The 20,009-nt window shown below is 37.7% G+C and overlaps 1 long non-coding RNA gene across 4 annotated transcripts in view; it reads left to right on the top strand.

The window, feature by feature from the left end:
* LOC125323081 overlaps positions 1 to 20,009 on the top strand; it is a 317,884-nt gene that overhangs the window by 47,765 nt on the left and 250,110 nt on the right. For 3 of the 4 annotated variants that reach the window (XR_007202357.1, XR_007202360.1, XR_007202359.1), the window contains exon 3: positions 16,038 to 16,102. The exons of the other annotated variant lie outside the window; for it this stretch is intronic. This is a non-coding gene — a long non-coding RNA (uncharacterized LOC125323081). The remainder of the gene's footprint in view (positions 1 to 16,037; positions 16,103 to 20,009) is intronic. 4 annotated transcript variants of the gene reach the window in all.

The raw sequence follows: 20,009 nt of genomic DNA, 5'->3' as shown, positions 1-20,009 counted from the left end.
ATGTGTGTGTAAATGAAAAATAATTAAAATTTTATTAATTAAATGGGAATTAAGGCTTACTAAGAGAAAAAAATTATTATAAGTAACTCATGTGCAATTGGTCACATTTTTACAATTGATTTGCAAGTAAAATAAAAAAAAAAAAATTTTTCTTATTTCTTTCTTACAAATCCTGAGCAATTTCTCTTCTCAGAATCAGTTTTTTTCCATCAGAATTAACTCTGAAATTTGCTGTGGGCATAATATGTCCATGAAATGCTTAACTTCATACAAATGCAAAACATCCTTTGAGATTTTAACTTCATTTTAGAATTAAATTCAAATGAAAAACAAAACTAAAGTAGTTTCAAAAGTAAGCCCAGTAACCCCAGTAACTTCCAAACATTTTTCTACAAAAATTACTGTAATTCTGGATGCTTGGCAAAGGTGTAGGTCTATATATTTAAGCTTTATCTTGCTTAAGTTTTCTTGTAAATTCCATCTGTTCAAAGTTGCTTTATTTTTAAACAGTATTGGCAAATTCTGTGATCTGCTTGTCCTTTTCTTGTAAGAATTCTGCAGCAAACATTTAGGTTGGTACCAATTAGGATGCGCTATAAAGATAAATATTTGTGGCAAGCAATTTTCAGTGCATTCCTCTGAGACCAGTAGTTAATACTAGAAGGTGGTTTGGAGAACTTCATTAAAACCATTTATCTCCTGTAGATCTCAGAATAATGATCGAAAGAATGTCCGTACTCATTATTTGTATTCTTCAGAAAGTCTTCATAAATACTACAGCAGCAAACTTGAAGTCCTTGGGAAGTGTAATCTGTTTGTATGTCCTATGATAGAAGACTACTAAAAAGAATGTGATAATACACTTGAGAAAACAAAGTTACATAAGAAAACTGAGGTGCTAATAGCTGCTTCTAACCATTTGCTGGTATAACTAATTCCATAATAAAAATAATCACTTTGTATTGTGTTTAAAGGTCTTCCTGCCAGCTAAAACTGGTCATTTCCAGACATGATCAGACAGCTGGACCAGTGTGTTATGATTGTTGTATTTCTGTTGCTATGCATGTCTTACATACTGTCTGCTGGAGAGCTCTTGCAGAAGATTCTTTGGAAAAAAATAGAAGATGAGATAAATCTGAATTTTATTCCTTTCTGTATTTCAGGTTAAACATTAGCATTGGTTTCACCTGTCACAACTTTGGCTTCTTTTTAGCAAGTAGTGATAAAATATGAACTTCACTGAATTTCTGGACATTTTATAAAGATTCTTTATTTTCACACTCTTATAATCTTGACTAACAGCTTAGAAAACCGGAAGTGTGGTAGTAGGTTAATTAGTCACAAAAGGTTTGCAAGCCAAGTTTTGTCTAAGTTTCTGTAATCTGGTAGCCTGCCATGGCTAAGCTACCTCAGTTTCTGCAGATAATTTCATACAGGAATGTATGTCTGCATTATGATACCCACAAGCTCTTGCCTCCCTACTTGGGTCAGCAGTAGGAAGGTTCAGACAAAGTTCTGAGCAAGTATTAAACTAATGCCTCTGGATACATAGCAAGATACTTGAATCTTTCAGAGACCAATGTTAGGAAACAGCAACATCCGACCAGGATCTTCTAGCTTAATTTTTGCTGCAATACCCTTTCTCCTCACACATGGACGCATTGAGTTTGTTCTTGCTGTGCTGGGCTTAATGCATTTCTGTTCATTGTGTACCCATTCTTCAAGTGCCCTGGTGGGCTGCATGTTTTCCTTCAGACCTTCCTGTCCCCCATTCTGAGTCTGGACCGGAGCCTGATACGTGTGGTAGCCTGTAATGATGCAGGATCAATTAGGGCTGCAAATTCTTGTTTGTAACTGTAGCGGGTTTGGTTCTGTAACCGGGCAGAAACACCAATTTAGTGTAGTGGTTTGACCCAAAATACTCATTACTGTTTATCTTCTGTGAGGTAAGAATTAGGAGGAACGCAAAGAAGGCACCAACTTTGAAAGAATATAAAGAAGTTTATTAACAGACCTAAAAGAAGGGAAAAAAAATTATACCACATCTTCAGAACTCTTCTCCTCCCCCCACCTTCCTCCCTTCTCCCCCTGACAATGTAAAAAGACAACCCTTGAGATGTTCAGTCTGTTTACCACTTCCATAATAACCTTGTTCAGTCCATTTAGAAAGAGAAGTCTCTTCTTGCTCGTGCTATGAACACATTATCACAATGAGACAGCTGCCCACTTCCAAATATTGTTCAGTCCATTTAGGAAGAGGAGTCTCTCTGCCTGCATGTGAGTCCTTTCCCCCGACTTGCAGCTTTTCCCACAACTGCTTTCGAGGGTCTACTCTTGAAGGTTTTTGGGGTACAATTTTAAGGTTGAGCCGTTCAGAAACAAAAGTTTTCTTCACCCATCTCTGGGAGCATTTCATCTCTAAGAACAGAGGCCCTTTTCCTTCCCTGGGAGCAAAGGGTCTTCCTCATCTTCATCTTTAGGACTATCTCTGGGAGCATCTCTAGGAACTGAGGTTTTCTCCTTTCCGATTTGGAGCAAAAGTCCTCATTGCTTCCATCTCTCCCTGTCCAAACTTCTCATGAAATTACAGCTGTGTCAGCATCTGCCTATCTCAGCGCCGGTGCTTTTGCTCACAAGTACAAGTTGAACACTCCACCCCCCCATATCTTCATGAAATTACAATGGGATACTCTGATATATCATAGCTTCACAACAGAATTTCAGCTTTAAGCATCTCCTCTTTCTCTTCCCTCAGGTTTTCAGCTCTTCACAGCACTAAAAGGGTTAATCTCACCTCAGCCTTGCAGCTGGAAATTTGTTTATTGCACTGGAGGGGGGGGGGGGGGGAGGGGCGGAGCCGAGCTGCTCCGGCTGCCCACAGCAGGGCTGTGGGGGGCTTCTGCGGGTGGAACAGGGCCCATCGGCTCCAGGATGGCTGCGGCCCGGCCTGGCCCCCACACGGGGCCTGCAGCCACCTGTACCAGCACTGGAAACGAGAGAGAGAGCTGTGGGGGGGTTGTCTATTCTTAAGTGTGGATCACAGAGGTGGTCACAACTTTAAGTGGCTTAAAGAATTGTCCATATTCAAACTGGCCAGCTGATAGGTTCTGTCAGGTCATGGGGAAAGCTGTAAGCCCTCCTTTATGAGAACATCACTTCCGGGACTATGGTAGCTAACCCATGACAGTAGCTCACACAAGGAGCACCTCTTAAGACTAATGACAGGGGAAATTATGGGAGAACCAGAGGAATAGGTGCCATTAATGTGGTCAAGCTGTGTTATTCTTGTTCACAGTTAAACAGCCTTTAATTAGTTTGACCACAGCTTCAAGATCATTCTTCAAAGTCTTTTGTGTTCCTGAAAGCAAATCCCTTTTAAAAGGAAGCCTAGGAGGGAAAATAGGGCAACCTTTTGAACACTTCTTGAGATGAAGCTTACTCTCGGCTGGCTACAGAGTGCCCGCCAGCTCCAGGCTGCTGTGGGGTGCAATCACCCTGTGGGCTGAGTGGCTGCCTCTTCTGGACCTAGTGCCTGAGGAAGTGTTCATCCTGATCTGCTCAGGGTGGTAGATCTAAGACACACTTGAGCCTACTTGTGCTTTAGCTCATTCCCATCCTGCAGTGAAATGGAGGAATTGTGGCGGAAGCAGTGTTGTTTCTGGCACAGGAACAGCTCCTTGAGTTCCTTATCCACTGAGTTCTTTGTGGTGTGAAGTACATATTATGTAAAGTTCTTGGGGTTTAGGATGTGGCGTGCAGGATTAATAGGGCTGGACATTCCTAACCTAGGGCATTTTTTAGTATTTAAAGGTTTCTGTTTTCTAATTCATGCTTTTTCAATAAAAACACAGTTATCAGATCAGAAACTTGGTTTCTTCTTTGTTTATTGATCCAGAAATAGACTGAAGACATAACTATGGTTTTATGAAGGAAATCTAAAATTAATCACAATATTATAAAGGAGTTTATTTGATCTGTCTTGTATTACTGTTCCACATTTTATTCTGTTATGTCCAGGCCAAAAGAACACTAGAGGATTGTTGTTCTTGATTATTCCTAAATCAGCAAAAAGAAATAATTGTTTGGCATTTAAAGCCATCAACTTTGACTTCCTTGAGACTGTGTGGTATATACTATAAGATTCTTTAACTCAGCCGTAGAAGTCTGGATTTATCTTAATTATCCCTCTTCTGGCTAGACAAAAAACACATATCAGATGTGCCCTTTGACAGTGATGCCCAGTGTTTGAAATAATCAATGCTGCCATAAAATTATTGTGTAAACTTGTAAACTTCAAATAATTTGTTCAATATTTTTGTTCTTCAGGAGAGTCTACAAGCTGTTATTAAGGTTTGCTTTTGCCTGTCACCATGTACATCAATTAGCAATAGCTTCATGATGCACTAAATGTGACATCCGTGCAACTGTAGCAAGATTCAGAATAAATTCTTGGTTTTCTGATGCTTTCATGCACCAGCTAACTGTTACATAATAATCATGAAAACTAAAAATTCTGGCTAGCATTCAGGCTCTCAGGAGGGATGAAATATTTTAGTCCTGAACAGTGGCAGTTCTGCCATTTACTCTGGGCTTGTCCAGGAGTGTATATATATGTATATGTAAGAATATGGAGCTCCTAGATTTCAAATGTATCCTTTATGATCCTATTAGTAGTTCATGCTTAGGATGTTGTTTGCAGAAATTTCTCATTATATTATTGCATTTTCACTGTTTTCCTACTCAAATATTGTCAGAGAGAAAAATTATTTATTTTTTAAAATTATTTTTTAAAGTAGGATAGACTCTGTAAACATGCGATTGTGAGGGAGGGCAGACATACTTTCTGTGAAATCTTGCAGATTAATTATTTCAGACAGCTCACCTGTCACTTTAATAGGCATCTGTTAAGTAAGGAAAAACACATTTTTCCTTTTTGGCTGCTATGAGAGAGGTCAGGAACAGAATAATTGATGCTTTATGATGCAACTTTTTAAAGGGTTTTTTCATAATAAAGGCAAAAACCATCTGTAACTGCAGAACAAAGTATAAAAAGTCAGTCTTTGTATAAACTCTGATGATCTACCCATAGTTGGTCTATTGCAGTGACTAGAAAGCAGAAAATAATGGCAACAATAAAAATCACTACGCAAAAAAAAAAAAAGTTCTTGGCAGCAAGTTTTCATAGGCAGCTTGCCAGTAGTGATTCAGTGTTTATGGGAACATCTTGAAATGACTCCCAAATTAATGACTGTATCTTCCATCACTACAGTCTGATGTCTGAACATGAGGAGAAATAAACAATAGTTAATGATCTGGAAGCTGCTGGCAGTTACTCTATTAGTTCTGGTTCTTATTTTCACTTACTAACAGCAAACTGTTCTCATCAGATGTTTATCTTTGAAAAACATATGCAATGGAAAATTGCACCTCAGATTGCTATCCATTCTACAGTCTCTTTCACCGGGACAGTTTCACACACAGTGAAATTATTTGATTTTGATTTCATAGCTACATGGTTTAGAGATTAAAATAGACACTGTTTCATGTTTTGTTTTGTTTTGCTTTTTTTACTGAGAGACCCTAGGCACCTGAACATACTGTACTGTAGGGTTTCCATGTAAACTCAGTGGGGATACATGCCCAGCTGTACCAAAAAGATTTTTCCTGCCCAATATCATTGGCCAGGCCAAGCTGCTGGGGAGAGGCAATTAGTTTTTTATGCAAAGCAGGCAGATGATAAATTGCCATAAGATTTGTGATTTTCATTTCACATTGAGTGTGCATGTATGATGTGAAGGACTTCTGTTACATTAGCTGTAAACACTAAATCAGGTTTTTGCTTTCTGTCCTTTTCGTTTATTTGGAAATGAATATATTGTTTTGCTGGATAATGTCAGAAATTTGGTTTTTTACGAGCTTTTGCAGGCTCATACACTATGTAATTGAATGCAGAGTTAAGATCCATGTGATAGATTTCACAATCATGTGATAAATGTTTTCAAAGTCAACTCTGTATTACATAATTCTAACACTGGAACCAAGCTTCTACAGGTCCCTTAGCAACTTCATAGGCCCACGTGTTTCTGTAGCAGCAATTTTATTTTTGCAAACGAACATTCTGTAGCAGCTAGGGACATAGGACTGGAAGGATGCCTTCATTTTTCAAGCCCAGAACCTGGGTGCTAGAGGCACCATGTTAAATAAATCTTTCCCTGTATTTGCAGTGCTGCATTTTAAGATTTCTTTTTTCCTTTCCTGCCTTCCTAAATGTGAAACCCTTATTCTTCCTCGGAGAGCAAGAAAAAGCTTTCATTGCCCTAAACATAAAGGCTGCAGCTTTTTCTAGTATCCTTTTGGTCAAGGGGAGAGAGCAAGTGCTTCACATTGTCCTTCCTCTTCAAAATATCTATTTCTAGTCCTTCAAGAAATAACATTGATTTGCATTATCCTGGGTCTAATATTCTGCATAATTTGATTTAAAAGTTTCTTATCTGAAGGTCTCACATATCCAATTAAACATCCCTTCTACTGAACAAGCTTCATTATGACTTCTTTTACTGAAAGATTAGAGCTGCTGTCATGTTGTATTGAGAAATACAAGAGTATATTTTGTCTTCATGGTGCAATGGACTTCATGTCCACATGGTGTCATAGAGAAGTTCTAGAAGCCTTCATTTAGGATAATTTGAAAAATGCATCATTGCTATGTGCAATTTAGACTTCTCCAGCTAAGACTGATGAAAATCTTTCTGCATTAGGATATAGTAGCTTCTTATATGCTTTTGAGTCCTAAATCTATTTGCTGCCTTACTCTATAATTGCTCTCATTCTAGCTGATCTTAATAACTTCCCTTACTTCTCCTCAGAGAACTGATACTATTTTTCTAGCTACATTATGAGTTACATCTCTGATGATATGCTACAAACACTGCTGGGGTGGTTGAAGAAATTGCTAAGTAACTTAGAGAAATGTGCCTTTTTTCTGTCTTAAGTATTAGTTTTGTTTCTTTGAATGGCATTTACTGAAATATGCATATCAGGTGTCATCTTCAAGATTTATTCCTGAGCTTGAGAACCCTCACAGGCATCTTCCTTGCAAGCACAGTTAATGATCTCCCAATCCATTTCAGTTTCAGAATTTCAGAACTGTGGTATTAGTATATCTAGTTCCACAAAAAAATACAGACTATTTACAGGAAGCTTCCAACATAAAAAAATGGTTTTCATAACAGTGGCTGCTGAGTTTCAGGTGAACATGTATTATTAAACTTTATTCAAAGTGCAGTTTAGGAAGTAAAAATAGAGTTCCAATGGGGACAATTTTAACCATTGCATGTTGAGTCTGGATAAAAATTTACCCTGTGTGAATTCATTGAAATACAACTATTTATTGTCATTGAATAAAGGTAAATCTTCACATGAAAGAAATTAGCCTGGACCTTCATATGGATGAAAAATATTGCATTAGGAAAGGTCTCTTACAGATAGTCTAGCAAAAAATGAAATTAACTTTTTTAAGAGTCAACAATTATAGTTTCAGGTGTAGAGGAATGTTCATGAAATTACAGCAGCTTGCCAGACCACAAAAACTTTCCCATTCTCCGGTTGTGCTCTGTGTTAGCCATAGGAGAAGCAGCAAGGTGCAGCCAGACCTGCAGCTGGATTTAGAAGAGAACTGTCTCTCAAGTTTGGCACATTGAAGTCAGCTGCAATCACAGCAATATCATTCAGTATCTCTACTTTCTTGTACCTTGTGCTGGAAACTATTAGGGTAGATGTGCTATAGATGGTCTCCTTAGCAGAAATACTGTGTTCTACAGCCATAAATGCATCCTAGTCTGCAGTTCTGTTCTTTCATCTAACCTGCTTATATCAACTTTATCCATTTATGCTTCGGACTGTACTTGGCAGTGATCTCAAAGGCAAGTAGGAAACTGCACAGTTTACTGCTTGACTTCTGTACTGCTTGATTCCTGTAGGAAATAAACTTTTCTTAGGAAATCGCTTTCCAGGCATAAACACATTCTTTTTACCCTGATTGATTTATGGTAAAGAGTATTCAGAATGATGCCTTAGGTTTTAACTATGATATTTTTCAAATCCTGTACTGCCTAGTGCGTAACTCTGAAGTTTCTTGTAGCCTGTTAACTTCTGCTCTCTCGTGGTAGGTAGACATGACAAAGCCTCTCCAGGCCTGCTCTCCAAGGACACTCAGTCCATCCTCGGCCCAAAAAGTATAAACCAAAAACCTCTAAAGGAGGAGCAAGCTTGGGGAAATTACATCATTAACTGAAGCTTTAATTGGAGAATTAACCCAGATATGCAAATGAACTAAGCTTATAAAAGTGTGAAGATCTTGTGACCTGCCATCCATCTTAGGGTCCATCTTGGCAGTAGCCTCTGGCTCCCCGGGGTGTACCTTTGAAGGCCCTTTGAATAAATACTTACCGTTATTCCCTTATTCCTGTCTAGTCTCTGTTTTTAGGTGGCCACTTCAGGCATCAAGAATACCAGATTTTGGTATTCTGCTCTGGAGCTAAGAATATGCATTTGCACTTTCACCTGGTTTCAAACCAGAGCTTATTTTCAGTTGGACCAGTTGCAAATAAATGCAAGTAGGTATTTAGGAATTGTGAAGAAGAAGAAGGAAGAAGATGCAAGAATACCTGGATATGATGCTACTTTGTACATTAATGGTTCCAAAGACAGGTCTGCCTTAGCTGATCTGCTCCTCATTTCATGTCTTTGAGTAGATGTTCTATCTTTTCTATTGATGATTAGGTGCAGGACTCAAAATTAGATATCAATGTTAGGAAACATGAGCTGGTATTCCACATTAGGAAACATGAGCTGGTGTCCCACATGAAGAGATGGTTTTGTAATATAGATGCAGTAGAATTGCTCTGATTATGGTCAGAGATGATTTTTAACTTATAACTCACATTAATGACTTTTTCCTAAAGTACAATGGAAGGGAAAAACAGATGGGTTTTTTTTAGTCCAGAGGAAAGCCAGAGATTTTTCTATTTTTTTAATATATCCAGAGTAAAGATCACTCTGGATAAGCCTCACATGAAAGTATTTGCAGGGAAAAATGTGCACTCACTTTTCAAGTTTAAGAATTAAAAATCAAAAAGAACAAATTATGGCCCATTAAAAGAAAAATCTATTTCCATTTTCTTATACCTGGAAGCCATACTTGGATGTAGGAACCATGGACAAATGTAGGTTAATGCCATTCTACCCATTTCACAGAATGGCTGTAGAAATGGCATCAAAATTAGACAAATACTCTTAGATTTTTGAGGTATGAAACATCTGCTTGGATCTTCTGCCTAACACAGGTGAAACAAGCTTGCTTACTGTCTGACACAAAGAGTCAAGACCTTCTGTTTAAGTTGCAACAAATCTGTCTCTAAAATGCCAAACTATTCGAAAATTGTGGCTGGTGAACTATCTGCTGTGTGGTTTTAGGATTTTAAATAGCCATGTTTTTGGAATGTGTCTCTCATTGCTGGTTTTTGTTTGATGACTGGCTGTATTAGCCCTTTCTCTGCTGTCTGGAGAGCTGTGGACCATTAGAAATTTCCTCTTTCTTAGCCTCATTACTGCTTTTGGGTTTTAGCTTGCAATTTTGACAGTGCCAGAATGCCCCCCACCTACCAGGCTGCTTCATTGCTCTAAACACTCGGGAGGCATTCACCAGTCACCTCTGCACTCTTTGTTGACAAGGAGCTTTAAGGAAAACCTTGATTACTGTTAATAAGAAGTACTTTGAACTTCTACAAGATCTGCTTAAGTTTGGCCATAAATATCCCATTCAATATTAGAACAGCACAAGAAACTGTGCAAACATTAAAGAGTATTTTTTTTGCATCAAACAATTTTCCCAGTGTATAATTATGCAATTATTTAGGTAATAAAGTTTTAAGCTGGTACATGCCTGTAACTTCCTTATACTTTTTCTATTAAACAAAGTGCCCTTAAGCATTTCACTTTTGTTTTATACTCACTTCATTTCCCAGAATAATTAAAGCTTAGTCATTCCTTATAATGTCATACAGGTAGGAACATAGGCCTGATTTACAATCACAAAGATAGAGCCAGGCAGTACTTTGAGTCTGCTGTTGTGAGAGTAACGAGTTTTCAACAAAAATTCTCAACTTTCTGCATTACATAATACAAGAAATCAAAAACTTAGTGTCAGAACATGTCAGAGTTCTAGTTGTGTAAAGACATATTAAATCTCCTGACTTCAATAAAAAAAATGAGGTTACACCAGCTAAGCATCGGGGTCTATGCATTCAAGATAAGCCCCTATTGTATAAGCAAACAGTACTACATCACCTATCATGAAGGAAGGCTGAGACAGATTAATAGGGTCACAATGTTCTTTATTTACCTGTTTTATGAGACCAGAATTTTCAAGCCTTAGTGTTTGCAGGCAATGCATGAGTGCCTGCTGCAGAGCTTGCTCTGATGTTTATAATGATTGCAGGAATCCCAGTGCAGGGCTTTGGTTCATGCAAGTCCCAAAGGCAGCTTTCTAGTTTCATTTTGCTTTTTTCTTTAGACTCTGATAACATTCTTTCAGGGTTCCCTCTTACATTGCACAGCTATCTTGAAGCTTATCTAGTACCGATCTGTGTCATTTAGGAAACGTTGCTTTCATCTGGGAACTAATAATATTCAGTCAGTGTGTGCCATTCATAACTAAATAGCCTCTGCTCTTCATTGTTCTTTTAATTAATGATTGTTGATTGGTTTGACTTGCTGCACATTGTTGCAAGGCATGATCAAAGAAAATCCAAGATTAATCTGCTAAACTAGATGTCAGATTAGTAAATTCCTCTGTGCTATTACAAAGATTTTTCTCCCTCAGTAAAGGCCTGTCAGTGGATGATGGCTTTGCTATACCTCTGACAGGTCAGTCCAAAGGTCAGTCCCTGAAAACATGCATACATTAATGCACTAAAGCGTGATGAATCATTTATAGCCAGTTCATAACTCCAAGCACTCTCTTCATGAATGTTATTCAGGCACCACTGAGAAAAAGATCATGTACTTTGGTTGCTTTTGAATACAGATGAAGAAAACATTTATACCCTATCATGTTGTGAATATATGTAGGTTTTTCTCAGGTCAGTGGTGGAATCAATCAGTGTAGTAAGCCTGAGAATAGTGTGTTGTGAGTGTCTTTTCATCAGCTGGCATATCTCCCTTACTTCTGTGTAACCCCTTTAGACAGAAGTTGATTGACTATGAGAAGTACTGGACTTCCATTTAAAGTAATAAACAGGGAGCTGAAGCCTCAGTCATTAACTTTCACAAATATCACTACAGTCACTGGTATTTATTAATCTAATTTTCTCCACTTATAAACTCTGCATAAAAGGCAACCCCAAAAAAAACCCAACCCAAAATGTCCAGTAGCAAAAGACATAGGCCCACTAGTGTTCACATAACTGTTTTATTTACGGACTTTTGGTGCAGCTTTCCTGGGTACCCTTAGTTACTCCTTGTCTTCACAAGGACATCTTGCAGTCTGGGATTGTCAGGCCTTGCTGGATAGCAGATAGACTGGATTTCAGCTGCTTCTGATCCTGTGGCACAGCTGCTTTCATCTGCCTTGGCATGCCAGAAATCCTTCTTTTCCCTGTCTGCCACTTCATTAGCCACTGCAGTGATGGCGTTTAGCTCTTAGCCAGAAAGCAGAGAGTTTGAGCTTAAACACAGTCCTTCTGCTTAATAGCTCAAAGATGTTCATATGGATCTCCTGTTTCCATCCTTTCATTGATAACATCTGCATCCCAGTGCTGGAAGCTATTGGTTGAGATGAAGGATTGCAGTAAATTTCCCCAGTGACATAGATGGACTGGGTCAACTGGGCTTCTTTCTTCTGCTTTATGAAATGCTTCCTTATCTCCAGAAATAATACCTCTTTAGCAGAAGAAAATAAATAGATACATTTCAGGCTGGTCCATTGGGGCCTTCCATTTGTCTCATTTTGACCATGTATCAACAGAATGATTCTCTGTTTTGGCCTCTTCCCCAGTGCAATGGTTTTCATGGTACTGCCATGTGCTTTTGCTGGTAGATCTCTGCCACAAAACTAACTTCAACTAATTGTGCTTAAATTTAAGGTTGTTCTTTTTAAACTTTTCTTTTTCTCACTTCTAAAAACTTTTTCTTCTTTTTTTGTTTTCTTTTTTCATTTTTTTCTTTTTCCTTTCATTTTTTCTTTTTTTTTTTTTTTTAATGAGTGCTTCTGTTTCATACCATTGTCATTTCCAGCAGTCAGGATAAGCAGTGATCTCAGATATTTATAATTTAAGAGAGCCCATGTGAGTAATCAAAGGAAGGTTACAGAGTTCACCTGTGCTCATCACTGTATCTTTTGAGTTGGTTTGTGTTCAGTTAGGGAAATCTTGTACTGATTCTGCACATAATTCAGTATTTGAAATGCAGTGTTCTTCCCTAACTGATTTTGCTATTAGTTCATCACGTGTGGTCAGCAGATTAAATATAATTGTTTCTATTAAATGACCATAAAATGTTTACTCTTCAGTTTAAAGGTCAAGGAAGAAAAGCTTCTAGCTCAGGATCTGTCAAGTTACAGTCCTCAGTTGTCTTTTAAACCACTACAGTTGTTAATTTTTCCTCCTACTTATTGAAGGATTTCTGGACATGTTTATTTTTACAGCCTAATTAGCTTTCTTCCATGAATAAAAGGTGTTTTCTAAAACATTCTAGTAGGCAAGGGATTTATAAAGTGGCAGAAATCTCATAAAACAGATATGTCTTTTTTGTATGGGAATGGATGGCTCAGGCTGTTATTGAAGGGACTCTGTATTTGGAAAAGTGGAAAAGAAGTTACCATTACTTTAATGTTTTTAACTTATTGAAAATTTATTTAATTATAGAGGTTGTTTCTCCAGGAAATTGTTGATTCTCTGCTGGGACATAACTATCTGTGGTTTTGTTTGTTGCATGTACACAGTAAAGAAGATTTAGCTCATTCTAAAGCTGGGAAAAGAGCAGTATTATTTCCTGACTTATATTTTTTAACAAGCCACAGTATTTTCACAGGCCATAGTACTTAAATGCTCCAAGGATAGTATATGGTTTCCTGTAAATCTGCAAACTGAACTGAGGTCATTTTGCACCTGAACTTTTCCAGGCATGTCAGCAGATTGCTGTAGTTTCCTTAAGACAAAAGAAAAAGCAGAGCAGCTGAAAATAATTAATATTGAACTTGACACATCAAAAATGTCATTTGTCACTTGTGATTAAAGCCTTTATCTTTAGTTCTATTTTTATATTCATCATAGGTCTCCCTTAGCTATCATTAGGCTCCACATGGTTGGAGTTAGCCTGACCTTTGATCCATCACCACAGACAAAGGGATCTGTTGCTGCTAAATTGGAGCCCCTGCTAGTCAGCAACAGTACAGATCAACAAATGTAAGCTTGGTTAATAATGATCATCTTAGCTACTCCGCTTGATTTTTAAGTCTGTGTGGTTAATGTAGACGCTCCTCTGGAAAAGAAAGTTTAGATTCATAACAAAATTTAGCAATAGGAATTTACATTGTAGTTATTCAATCTGATGTGAAAAATAAAGATTGTTTAAGTGATCTATATTTTTAGTATACTCCTACACTATTCAGTTGTGAGAAAACAGAGAGTGATAGTGTTACAAACTTTCTACTGTTTTTCTCATTCCTCTGAAGCCTTCCAGCAGTTTGCTGACTGTCACAGATACTGTGGTCCCTTATTTTCTAAGAACAGTGAACTGAAATGTTTAAGCTGTTACTGTCCTAGCCCACCATTGTCCTGCCACCACATTACTGTCTTGTACATTTTTGTAAACCCATTCTGACATACTGCACACAAACTGAAGAAATCCTTAAAAATATAAGAAATTAATCTTTTCATTATTAGCTATGTCTTTTTTTTTTTCCACATGGGCATGTGTAGCTGAAAAGAAGCAATATTTTTATGGGTGACCATAAGTGATGTCTTTCCAGAAGCAAACCATTTTTTAATTCACTGTTTAGTCACACAGAAAGACTCACACTGCAGCACTAAGTCACATTGCCTATTGATTAAACTAATTTCAGGATCTCAGTTAAAGCCAGATGATGTGTTTTGTGGTACAGTTTATTGTGGATGTGATGTGAAACTGGTTCCTGACCCTGTGTGCTTGCTGAATCGCTTTCCACAATAATAAAATCCTAAGCCAAGCCCTAGTTTGGTCTCTGGTAAATAAAGCTCCCTTGTGAATAGAGTGAAGACTATTAGATTTGTAGTCCTATTAGTAAGTATTTTTGTGGTAACAACTTCATTATTCTAAGGTCATTAACACACTTCCTCTTTTACTGCAAGTGATTGTGGGTTAAAGTCATTATTTTAGGCATCTACATTTAGTTTATCAACATCTAATCATAAATAGCCTGCAGTTTCTGGAAGCTGGAACAATAGCTATCTGAGGGTTATTATCCAGGAGACCATTTCCCCACCCCTCCCACTGCCTTCAGCAAACACCTCCATGCCTGAAGCACTGTTTACTGTGGAAGTGTTGATGACTAAAACTCTGAATCTGAGCATTTAATGACTGAAAATACCATTGTGTTTCCTTGATGTGCATAAGCACAGGTGCTATTTTTTCAGCAGTTACCCTTGCACTGAACCACATAGCTTGCCCCTTGCTATAAGGTGCCTAATATAAGAATATTAGGCTGAATCACCCTGTCCTTTCGCTTCAACAATTAAATCATTTACTCTTGTTTTAGGTTAATTTTGGTTGATTGTAAATAGGCTTCAGTATCAAATTTTCCTCACTGAAATTTCCAAATTTTCAGTGTCAAATTTTTCAGTGTCAAATTGGAATCTCACATCAAATTTTCTCATTGATGTGTCTCCAATTCTTCTTGTTTAAAAGGGAGACAGTTAGCACTGATACAGGAAAAACTGAAAAATATTTCTGTGTGGCTTCTAGTTTGTTTGTTTGTTTGTTTATGACTTTCTGAATCTGTGTTTCTGTGCAGCACCTTCTCCCTTTATTTGTGTACTCATTTCTTTGAGAACACTGTTTTGAGCAAATCAGTGTGTCAGTCAGTATTCCACCACCATTTCCTGTATCAAGGCAAATAACTTGGTAGGAATGCATGAGGTCTAGTTTAATCTTCAGGTATCCCAAAGAAAGCCAGTGAGAATTTAGAGTGAGGGTAAAAAAATACAGGTTTCTGATACATCATAATCGTGTAAGAGCATTTTAAAACACTTTTAGTAATGTGTTCAAAATCCTATAGGGCTTCTGTCATTCGCTTCAGTAGACCAGGCCTTTTCTGACTTTTTTTTTTAATTTATTTTTTCATTTAGAGCTCTCTTTTCATAGCCTGGTCCCACAGCCCTCACAAAACCATAGGATTTCTTCAGTAATGATCCTGCACTTTCAAATATTACAACATGAGAAAGGTTCTCCTTCAGTGAGGAAAATGCTGTACACCTGGATGGAGAATGAACTGAAGATTTCAATAACAGACCCTAATCCCATCCTAATTCTTTCCCTTGTTTCTGTGTCCTGGTTTTCAATTCATAGTTGTTATGTTTTTTAATGAAAAATCAGTAGTGGCAATAGCTATTTGACAAAACGGAATTTCTCATCACTCTGAGATATTTGAGTTTTTATTAATGAGATTTGTAAAATCAAGTTATTTTTACAAATAACATTTCCTCTGTGCACTTCACTCTTTTTCCCCGAAAAAACTTTACAAAAAAATCAAAAATAAATGGCTTCTTGTCACAGTTCTCTCTCCTGCATTTTGGATAGTTTAATGGTTTACCCTTGTAGACCCACGGCGATTGTTTCTACTCTCTGTGTAGTAGTGCCACAAAACCCAGATAACTCTCCATTATTTCAGATATATTTCCATAAAAGTGAAGGGAAATTCCAGTTCATTTTTTGTCACTGTAGGTCTTAAGTTTATTGCAACAAACATAATTTTTAAATTATTATTTTAAAATTTTTATTAGGTGTTTTGCCCGTTCCCTGCTTCTGTGAGGTCAGTGCTGGCCAGTGAGACCATTGGAGAAATAAGGTACAATTTGACATATTATTATTCTCTAGAAGGTGGTGTACTCTGAGTTTATGTTGTTTTATACTTAGCAAATATAACTGCGTAGGCAAGTTATTAAGGAGAAAAAATCTAAGTAAAAAGAGAATGGACATAGGGTATAATTCCCAACCTTTCCACTTTTACCAATGTTAGGCCTTATACAAAGATAATATTTGCTATGTTTTCAGCTGTTAAGCTATGGTTGCTACAAATGTTATGCAAAGAATCACATCATAATCAGAAAACCAGCTAAGCAATTGGTTTTACAATTTTCATCATATTCTTATTATTCAGGTACAGTGAGAAGTCAAAATGAACCTAAAAGTTGTCTTTTGTAAAACACCTCTTACCTCTTTGCGTCCCTCCTGGTCCCCAGCGGCAACAATGGGAAGAGAAGTTAAGAAATATTATCTAAAGAATGAAATATGAAGTTTTCTCTCATAACCAGCAGAGTTTGTTTGAAGTCACACACGGTTGCACTCCACACATGTAAATGTGCTTAGCGTTTATTCAGCTTTGGAAGTGTCATTCCAGTTTCATACCAATAAAACTGTTCACTGCGCACTGGTGATTTTTAAAACGAACACATTTCAGTTCAATTTGTTTTGTTCTCTTCTTACTGCAAAGTGAATGTCTTCATTTTGCACTCTTTACTCCTGAGAAGGGCATTAATGTGCTGCTTTGGCAACTGGTGTTGTTAGCGAAATACAAGCTCTGTTTTCACAGTGAAATTGCCAAAGTTATAAAATATTGTGCAGGCATGTCAGTCTGGAAATAGTTAAATAGGCCATTTACTGGAATATTTCATTGTGAGGGCAAGAATAAAGTGGTTTCCTAAGATGGTCAGTGGTAGCCTTCCCTGCAGCAGGGCTGAGTGCCTGTGTTGGAAAGGGTGGCTGGAGCTGGTGACCAGGGCTGCATCCATGAGGTGCATCCATGCTGCAGTGCAGGCCTTTGGAGATCATTTCACTCTGTGACTGGGCCTTTTAGGTACCTTTTTAAGTGTGTTGGGCTCTGTCATGCTGCTCCTCCTAGCACTCAGCTCACAAGGGTGCTCCCCAGCATTCTCCTACCTCATGGAGTTCCACCACTGACCTTAACCCGGTTTTTTTGCACATCTGAAGGGAGGCTCTGGCTTTCAGATCTTGGATCCAACTCTGAGTGTTGTTACTAACTGTAGTGAGAAGAGAAGGAAAATTTGAAGTGTACTGGGAGATTTTATGGCCTTAGAGATTTGTGTTGCATCTTCCAAAAAAAAAAAAAAAAGAGATTGTGAGTGTATCTTATCATGCTCTTTCCAGAACAGGCTGAGCAGAATGACTGAATAACTCCACGAATAAAAAACACATTAAAACTCTACCTTCCCCACCTTCCCCCTCCCCACACTATTTCCTTCATTCCTGCTTTGATTTTATTCTGTTTGGGGTTTTTTTGGATTACAAATAGTTTTGTTTGTTTTCATTACCAAATTACAAAACAGCACTCTAATTAAACGGTTTTTACAGGAAGCAATTAAAAGACAAAATGTTTTTCTCTTGCTAGCTGGATAGTTATGTCTTGTCTGGCAAAACAGCAGTTGCAATGTGTATTTGTGCAGGAGGTTAAGTCTGGTGTCAGGGGTTTGCAATGACAGATACAATATGTTCCTATGGCAGTGACAGTGCCATTAAGAGAAAGATTTTTCCTGTAAATCTTTCAGTAGGTTGGGGGTTGCATTCTAAACCTCCTCAAAATACCAGGTACTAACATTTTGTGTTAAAAGTGGCTGAAAGCTCCTCAGGAAAACAGTAACAATTAGTCCCAAATACTGTTTATTATGAAGGGATTCAAAACGTTTGACTTATTCCCATATAAACTAGCTCCAGCCAGGACATTTTGGAGTCAAATTGTACTGGCTCCTGAGGCCAAACACTCTATGAGTGTAAGTCACAGTAAGAACAGAGCTTGCTCAGACCCCTGTGGTCTTGTTATGGGGACTTCACAGTTTCACAGAATCTTTTTGGTTGAGATTGACTCTGATTTCTCTGAAGGGAAAAGTATCCTTTCTCACTTGTACATTTGTTCTTGTTTGTATGGAATATTCAGTAAGGTTTCACAGTTGTAAATGGAGGGTAAAAAGGGACAGGAAAGAAATTAACACCTCTGAGTGCTTCTCCTGTGAAAATACAAGATATTGCTGCTTGTAGGGCTCTATATTGCAGCAAATCCTGACCTGAATGAACTGTGCTGGCATTGAAACACGTGAGACTATCCAGTGCTCTTCCAAACTGGGAATTGTAAATCTGTCTTTTTTATAGGCCCTTTTTATATGGAAATCTCTCCTCTGTACAAACAGCTTCGGAAGCTGAGCCTTCTTCCAGAGTTCCCAGATGTTAGTGAGGTAGCTGTTGTGGGGCTGGGTCTACTTCAGCAAGCATGCTGTGCATGGTCAACTTGTAGGGAAAATGCATTTCTAAGCTTCCTGGAGAACATGTGGGGAAAATGAAGAGACTGAGCAGAATTCATAGGAACTAAATAAACAGCTGTATAAACTGGCATTAGGAAAGTTGATGGATGTTTCTGCCTTTTATGTTTCTTTTTACAGCTTTGGTACCTAATTCTGTGCCACAGAGACCCCACAGAGGAGGTCCATCACATGAAACTGATATATATATTTTCTTCTTCTTTAAGGTCCATTTTATTTCTGTTGCAATTAAAGATCTTGCTCTTAATCTTGAGAAAACTTGGCCCAGATAAAATTTTGTTGCCTTAAGCAAATTGTCCAGCATTTAGGAATTATTGTAATTACTACAGCTGCTTAGGACTGGGAGAGAAAGCTGAAGGTAGGGTAGAAAGAATGCATCTAGGGCACAGAGAGTGCATCCTCTCATAGTGAATTGAATTTTCTACCCTGAAACCTAATACTAAGGTCTTTGTCATGTTAAATTAATCCATATTATACAAGGCTCGATCAAGACTTTTTGCTCCCTATAATGTCTAGGAAGAAACCTCTAAAATTAATTTGTCATTTGAAGTGAAAATAACAACTTTCCAAGGCTCTAAACACCAAACCAAGATAACATTGTTCATATCACCTCCAGATGAGAGAAGGAATCAAGTAAAAGTAATACTTTTTACTCTTAATTGGGGGAAATCTTGCTATTTGTCATGTCAACTTGATATTTTGGATGCACAGACATTATAAATTACAATGGTTTCATATATAGAAGAAGAATAGTACTTAGGATGGTGTAAATAATTGTCTTTTGAATAGAGTTGGGCTTTTTTTCCTCCTGGTTTGACAGTAAATTAGGGACAATAGGGATATTTGCCTTCAAGTCACTCTGCAAAGTAGCATTTTTCTCAACAAGTTTGTCAGGCAGGCTCTGTCAATTCATGATTTCAGACATAATGGAAGCAACAGCACAAGAAAACAAATATACATATTAGGTGCAGGGTAGTTTTGCTGGGAATTGCAGAATAGACAACATAATATAGAAAACAAAATACTAAATAAAACATTGAAACAGCCAATGCCAGGGATTCAGAGAACAAGTAAACATGTATTGTTCACATGGCAGTGTAATGGTATCCAGCCGTGTTAAGTAGTTAATATCTACAGTCATATGAGGAATAGATGTCACTGTGGAGCTTTTATTTGTTATTCTGATTTTTATTCCATTGTGCTCTTACAGTGTTTGTTAGGGAGCACAGATGAAAGGAAAATAAAGATGAGGTTTCCTCAGGAAATGACTTTTCTTTGTCTCTTGTGGAGGTGTCTGTCCATGTGTGTCCCACCTCTTCCCCCATTTTGATACTGTATACAATGAAGCATGGCTAGTTGTGATTGAGGGAGACAAAGATTAGTGAGTCAGAAACAGTGGAAACACTGAGGGTGTTCTGGTTGGAA

The sequence above is a fragment of the Corvus hawaiiensis genome, chromosome 3 (genome assembly GCF_020740725.1).
Source record: "Corvus hawaiiensis isolate bCorHaw1 chromosome 3, bCorHaw1.pri.cur, whole genome shotgun sequence".
Lineage (NCBI taxonomy): Eukaryota > Metazoa > Chordata > Aves > Passeriformes > Corvidae > Corvus > Corvus hawaiiensis.
Note: the sequence above shows the minus strand (reverse complement) of the source record. Positions and strands in the feature narration are given on the sequence as shown.